Source organism: Amaranthus tricolor, chromosome 8 (genome assembly GCF_026212465.1).
Source record: "Amaranthus tricolor cultivar Red isolate AtriRed21 chromosome 8, ASM2621246v1, whole genome shotgun sequence".
Classification (NCBI taxonomy): domain Eukaryota; kingdom Viridiplantae; phylum Streptophyta; class Magnoliopsida; order Caryophyllales; family Amaranthaceae; genus Amaranthus; species Amaranthus tricolor.
Window position 1 is genome coordinate 6,918,078 of NC_080054.1, and position 8,134 is coordinate 6,926,211.

The 8,134-nt window shown below is 33.6% G+C and overlaps 1 long non-coding RNA gene across 1 annotated transcript; it reads right to left on the reverse strand.

Annotated features, from left to right (window-relative positions):
* Positions 1 to 203: 203 nt before the first annotated feature.
* LOC130820211 (uncharacterized) lies at positions 204 to 8,134 on the reverse strand. Its single transcript, XR_009045133.1, has 5 exons — positions 8,112 to 8,134; positions 7,985 to 8,015; positions 6,104 to 7,888; positions 5,160 to 5,399; positions 204 to 2,159 (listed from the first exon to the last, which is right to left on the reverse strand). It is a non-coding gene; the product is annotated as an uncharacterized LOC130820211 (long non-coding RNA).

Sequence of the window (8,134 nt, forward strand, 5' to 3'; positions counted from 1 at the left end):
AGAACAGAATTTGACTCATCATACAACTACTTATTCACTAGAGCTTAGGTTTATCTATTTATATATACATAATATTGAAATTAATACAAACATTGTGAAAGTGACTCAATATATAATGCACATCACACCTCATTGAAAGGAAACAGAAACATACTATGATATTTTATTGATATAACCTGATGCGTTTCAACTGATTTCCGCAAAACTTTTACATATTCATATGATAATAGCTCGAAAGATATAACTAAAGGGAAAACATTTTAGCGCCAAGCGTCCCAAGTGTCAGCACTCTCTTCATAGCTAGCTAAGTCAAAATCCTCATCATCTGCATCTTCCCCAGAATCAGAGCTGGAGTTCGAGTGTGCTTCTCCTGATTCACTGTCACTATCTCTAGGGTGGTTTATTGGTACCTCCTCCACGTCTTCTTCGGGATCCTCTTCATCTGAGCAAACCCCATCAAGCCCAGTCCCATAGCCATATAGGTCATAGTGCGACCCCCAATTGTCACCCTCATCATCACTGGAAATTTCTACATAAGTAGGTGGTTCCCGCTTAGGCTCCCACATTTTGACATCACTCTACAACTGAACCTCGGTTTCCACGAGTGGAAGGTCGGGTAGGTCCTGCTCCTTCAACTGTTCCAAGACCACATCAGCGTCGTCTGATATGTGGGGCTCGCCCTCTTTCCCCGGTTCTACATTTTTCCTAGATTCGGACAAACGATGTAATTCATTTAAGTCTAAATCTAAATCATAGCATACCCTATCAGCCTTTGCCTTAACCATTCGCATCCTCTCCCTATAATCTCGGATACTTTCACCATTCCTTATTCTCCATATATCAGCATTGGAGACTTCTCTCCAGGCAGTCTCTGGGTCAAACATCGATACTTCGCTAGTCTTCCTGGGGGTGTGTGAGTGCATGGGTGTTTTTCCCTTATCCATATATCCTGATTCTACACGGAAGTACAAACAAAACATTACTATCACAACAACACAAACAATATACAACAAAATTACGTCCTAAGGTCTATTTCCCAACTCTCTATTAGGTCGTTTATTCCTTTATCATCTGAGGAACGTTGGCCCTGATACCAATTGTAACAGTCCGATTTAAGTGACCCGAAAATCCATATGAAAATAAAAATTCTGGTTCACCTTTTTAGACTCTAGAGAAGACTTTTCTCTAGGACCGTCAACGTTTCGTCGATAAAGAAATATAGATAAACAGAAAACAAGACCAATGTGAAAAATAATAAGTCAGCGGAACTCTAACGAACAACTCGAGAGCCTAGAGGCCTCTAAACAACTAATCGAAATAGCGGAAACGAAAATAAACTATCTCTTTTGTTACATTAATTACATAGATTCTGTCTATTCATAATCTAATATAAAAGATAATACAAAGTCTTGCTTATTACGGGTTCTACGTCAAGATCTCACTCTGGACCCCACCTGCAATCAACCTACTAGTCGTCGTAGGACAACACATAGTAGGTTCGAAAGAAACAAACCAATACACGTCAGAGATATCATACAATTATCAATCAGATTGAAAACAAGTAAATTGTTCATCCTAGCATGCATAGGCTCTAATACATTTATTATTAATGAAACCCAACTTGTAACGTTGCCCGTCCTGTTCGGGTCGTTCAAGTACAAACCATTCATCATTAGATAATTCCAACTTGTAACGTTGCCCGTCCTGCTTGGGTCGTTCAAGTATAAATTCAAATGTTTTTGGAGGAATACACTTGGGAGAGCTAATCCCAAGGCAACCACCGACCTAAGACGTTGCCCGTCCTGTTTGGGTCGCCAAAGGCTAAAGTACGCATACCCCCATGGTGACCGTAATAATCCAAAACTGCCATGGGAACAATAATTATAATAATCCAAACCAATTGTTAACCCCTTTGGGTAACATAACCAAACGTCAACCCCTTTGGGTGACATACACATAAATTCTAAGCTTCCAATTAATATCTTTCAAATTATTTGAGGTGTCTAATCCTTATGTGATTTACAAAGCCTCGATTAGAAATGAAACAACAGTACTTGCACAACCACATAAACAGTATGGTCTAAGCGTGTACCTTTAAGCGCTGTAACCAAACAACGTTTAAGCACGATAAGAATTTCGCCCTCTTATGAATCGAGGTCCTAAATAACACACACACACAAAACGATCACGTATTAGAACGTGTTTACACATTTAATCCACTCCATACTAATAAGATATTACTAAGACTTGATAATTTTAAATATTTTCATCCAATTTCCAATGATTCCAAATTTAATTTCTGACCAGAAACTTTATTGGCCATTTCGGACAGTTTAGAAAATTCAAATGAAAAATCCGACTTCACCACTGCGTCCGGAATGCATCAATTACCTTGGGTACCAAATTTCATAATTTCTAACATCCAATTACTATTTTTAATTATTTCAAGCGTTTAACGAGTTTTTTTAACGCATCGGATACATAAACCAACAATGGAACACGACTAACGTTTCCGGATCGGCACCAATGCCGGGCAGCAGCTGCTATCCAACACTCCCATTATATTGTTATTATTATTATTATTATTATTATTATTATTATTATTATTATTATTATTATTATTATTATTATTATTATTATTATATATATATTCATTATTCAAATTACTAACTCTTTTAATCTCACGACCAAAATAATCTAACAAGACCAATATCACAATGACTACAATAAAACAAACAAGACAAATTTTTCTATCACACAACCACTTGATAATTCCACACATATATTATTTCCCAAAACCCCATTCAACAAAACATAAAAGTCATCAAATAAAAGAAATATGCCCATCCACAAGATCCTTCAAGAGACTTAAAAACATTTCACAAACTATGATAATTAAATTAAATACTTAATTCTCTTAACAAATTATAATTCTTGTAGAGAATCATAAACCAAATCATCCTTTTTAAATTAAGACATATATAAATTCACATTCCTTCAAGCAAATCAAATTTTGTTAATGGATTTATAAATTCTTGGATGACTACACTACTTGATCCATACTATTTAAATTTCTACTAACAAATTGTAATTTAGTTAGAGAAATATAAATCATAAAAGAATTTATTTAAATATCAATATAAACTTAATTCTTATAATAATTTAATCATTGTTAAAGAATATAAATCAAGAAACATAACTTAATCCTTTTAACAAAATTAAAGTTTATTAAAGGATTATTAGAGAAAATTATATATATATATAAAAAAAGATACTCAATCCTCCAAAAAGTCATAGGATATCATCATACACAAAGATAAATATATACATATAATTCACCTTAGAAATCTTGTATATAAAATTTTTTTTAATTAACAATTCAATTAACGTACCCCTTAGATAAAAAGATTGAATTGAACAAACCAAATTTTTGTTTTCTTTGTGACAGCCGAAACCAAGAGCAAGGGAAGGAAAATTTTTTTCTGATTTTTGTGATCAATTTTGGGGATTAAGAATGTGAAGACTTCAATTGAGGTTTAAAGGATTAATAGGAATTATTAATCACTTATTGTGCCATAAAACCCAATTATGAGAGGAGTTACAAAACTCCTCCCATTCCCTATACTCAACCGGCTGCCCCCTTCCCATTCCCTCCTTAATTTTTTTGTTAATTAATTAATTAATTGATTAATTATTATATTATTGTTAAAACAGAAAAGAAACGTCACGCGATAAAACTCGTTACCGTTAAAATTTAAACTTACTTTGTTTCTTATAATTAACCATGTACAATAACATAATTCAATATTACGTATTTATTTTATTTTGTTATACTTTAATTTATTATATTTTATTTATTTTTTAAACCCGATAAATTACGGGGTGTTACAATATCCTTCTTCCATTCGCTCGTTCATAATTGACATTTTTGGGAACACCAGGATTCTGCCATCAGGGTTTCTTGATCTATTGGAAACAGGGCTCTGATACCAATTGTAGACTCAATTACGAACGGGAACAGCAACAAGATGGGGGGTGAATTGTTGTTGTTACTAGTTTAAGCGTTTTTGCCCTATTTTTTGCGGAATTGAATAAACTAAATAAAGCTTAAACTTAGAGCAAAACAATAAAAGGGACAAACGATTTTTACGTGGAAACATTCTAGGCCTAAATAAAAGAAAAAACCACGACCCTTCGGGATTTCTAAATTCTCCACTATGTTTAAGGCAACTCGTTACAATTACATTAAACATCTTACTTCACTCGAAGCGCAACAACTAGGCCAACTTTTCTCTCAAATTGCTTTACTCAAAGCAACAAACTTAGCTTCACTAAAAGCTAAACTCCACACTAGCTTCACTAAAAGCTATCAAATTCCCCCTTAGGCTCACCCGAGTCTAATTACAAAGATTTTCTCAAAAACCCTTACCAAAGGATAAAAATTCTCTAAAAATAAAATCAATAAGTTTCACAAGAAAATATTATAAATTAATTGGCATTTTTAAAACAAAATTTTCTTGTAAAAATTCTCCCAAAATTACGTATGATTTAATGGCTCATACTAAGGCAAGTTTTGAAGAATAACCGAGTCCACTATTTATAGAGCTAAAATCCCTAATAAAAAGGAATATTCCAACCCATTATTCCTTATCCAAAATAATCATGGGAATAATGTGGATTTTATATCCAAGGTTATCTACGGTTAGTCTCTAAAATAGGTATTAAACTTGACAAATTCAAGCCCACGGTTATTTAATAATAACCGTTGTTCCCTTTTACTAATAATAGATATTGTTCCCTTAAGCAGCAGTTCTCATATACTAAAATTAGCTGCAGTTCTCTTTTCAAATAATAAGCACGGTTTACTTTAGCTAAATTTAGATACGGTTGCCTTTAGTTAATAATAGGGATCGTTACCTATTACTAATATTAGGGACGGTTACCTTTAGCTAAAAATAGCAAAGACTCAGCTGCTGTTCCTATATTTAGTAAATCCAATATTTACTAAATATAGATCCTAAAATAAAGGCTTATATTTAGAAAATCACACGTTAGATATTTTAGAAAATATTTTGCCAATTAACTTTAATAATTTATTAATGCAACAAATCAACTTTATTTAATACATTAACTAAAAAAAATAATTAAAAATAAATAACCTGAATTTCCAGTTAACGTAGCTTGACTTAAGTTCAGGAACAGTGCGCTGTTTCCAATTTCCAGTTTTGTTAGAACATCCAACTTGACAACAGTAGACCTGCTGTCTCCATTTTTCATCCCAACCGATATACTTCTTCTAACATCTTTCGGATCCTTTTGACACGTACATTTCCATGAACCAAGTCATAGGTACTATCAACGATCATAATCACGACCGGATATCGACCTGCACACAATCTCTAAAAACATATTTGTTTAAATAAAGTGTAGTCATCATCAAAGCTCAAGAGGTCTAACATCGCTACTTTAGAGTTGTGGGAATTAGGGTTAACGACTAGAACATTGGGTGGGTTGGTTGGGGTTGATGGTGGATTGAGGTTGGTGCTTTAAGCATGGGGTTATTCTTATTAATCAAAATCCTGCAAAACGCGTCAAGGGACGCTAGCCAATCATTATTATGCCTGATTTGTTGAGTCTGCGACAAAACTTCATCATTTATCAAAGCCTCATCGCCCCTCCCCATCCTTAAATTCGCCGGCACCCTCTAACAGTATGTATGTGTAATAACCTCTAAGGCTCTTTTGAAAATAGCCTCTGCCATCTGTAGATCCTGAGTCGATATATTATAATAAAAAATGTAAACGATCAACCATTTATAAAATTACCAAAGTTAAATTTTAATGTCATTTAGATACTATTATATATCCAAACATATATAGTTATTCAAGCAATTATGTATTATTATAATACCAACTGTATAATAATACAATACCAAATATAAACACCTAATAGTCCCAAAGATAATATAGTGTAATATCAAATAGGAGCAATTATAATACCAATTATGGATTATTAAAATGCCAACTGTATGCTACTATATCAACAAATTAATAGACTATTTCATAAATATGTTGAAAGTTAAAAAGTGTTAAGAAAAACTTACATTGTAGCCTTTGCAAGCAAGTTCCAAATCCATCTCCCATCGCGTATCAAAAGTGTAAGTGAAAGACTTATCATGTGTTTGATGATCCACATGAACTGGCTCGTTGGTTTCAAATAAAGGATCATCAAACAAGTTAGTTGGTTCACCATCAGGTTGATCTTTTTCAACCTCGTTAACATCTTCCTCGAAAGCATCATCACCTGTTCTACACCAGTCAATCCCTGCGACACAAAAGTACCTCTTCCAAACCCCTTCAACCTCTCCTGGTCAAACCTGTGTTTGAGATGGTCTTCAAGCATGTGCTTGATTAACGGGAGGGAGTTGGGGCATAGTTTCCCTTGGTGAGGGAACCGATAACAATAGCAGACAAACAATATCAAAATACAGCTATTGACAAACTTGCTTGATTAAACAACTTAACATAAATTGTCCAAAATAAAAGAACACCAATCAAATTTCTTGATTGCTGAAGCATCAGCAATGCAAGGCTACATCGACTTCTTCAATTTAAAGTTTGGGAGGGGGGCCAACAAAATAGTCAATGAGTTCAAAACAAATTGTTTTTTAAAATCATCCTCGCCTTCGGGAAACCTGTTAAACATAGCAAGAACCTCCTTTGCCTTGACGGTCTCAGGCTTAGAGAAGTCAACCTTCCCTAGCCATGTATCAACATCGTTATCCACTCTCTTAGATCGAGTAATTAGTCATTTAGAAGGGTTCAACGACAACCCAAAAATTTCATAAACGTCATCAGCCATGATAATGTAGTTATGTTAATTCGGCATACACTAGATGCGACTGACTGCATCAAAGTGGGAAATGAGAAAAGGAATTATGCCAGCGGGAAACCTAAAAGGCTTGATTCTCAGAATGTGTCCAAAGCCAATATCATTAACGTCATCAACTTGCTTGGCAGTTAGCTTCAGTTGTTCTTTACGATTTATTAGAAATAAATGGGGTTTGCAGTTGGTATATATGTTCTTATCCTGGGAAGAAAACGCAATTTAATAATGTTATATATCCAAACAAATAATGTTACAATCCAAAATATAACAAAAAAAAGGGATATTATCAATGTTATCCTTGCACTATATCAAAATATCAATGGTACCCCAGTTAATTTCAATGGTACCCCCCCAAGTATATGCTAATTACAAGCGTGACACTATTAATCATTTTTCCGTTAAATGCCTGTTAAATCTTGAATTTGACCTAACCATGGTTAGTTTCTTCTTCTTCCCTTTTCCCTTTCCTCTTCCTGCTCTCCTTCCATGGCTGCTTCATCTCAAGCCCGACAATAATCAACCCGAATATGCAGAAAGTACCAGGTGTTTCCTCCACTCCTCCCTAAGTCTTCCTTGAAATTAGCATATACTTGGGGGGGGTACCATTGAAATTAACTACGATTCCATTGATATTTTGCTATAGTACAAGGGTACCATTGATAATATCCAAAAAAAAATATTATAACTTCGAAACAAAAATAAAGCTTCAATTATACCTTATTATAATTCCAATTACATATTAATAAAACACCAAATACTTTGTAAAAAAATTCCACATTAAAATATCAATCCAGATACATATTATTATATATCCAACGTTTAGTATAAGAGCAAATACATAATCTTATAACTCCAAGTTCATGATATTATAAATCCAAATATAAAATATTATAACTCAAATGTTAGTGACATTTTGATCCCTGAGAGAAACCCTTTTGTTCTTTTTGGAAAAAACAGAAGCTAACACATCATCGTCATTGATTTTTTCCATTTTGAAAACCTAAGAAAAGTACAAGAAATAGTGAAAAATCAACTAAAAATCAAAGCTTTTTCAGACGAAAATGGTGAACCATTGAAAGAATTTTGAAACACATACCTTGGATGAAACGTAGGTGTTGTTTGAAAACCTAAGTACAGTACAAGAAATACCAAAAAATCAACCAAAAATCGAAGCTCTTTCAGACGAAAATGGTGAACTATTGAAAGAATTTTGAAACACATACCTTGGATGAAACGCTGAGGTTGA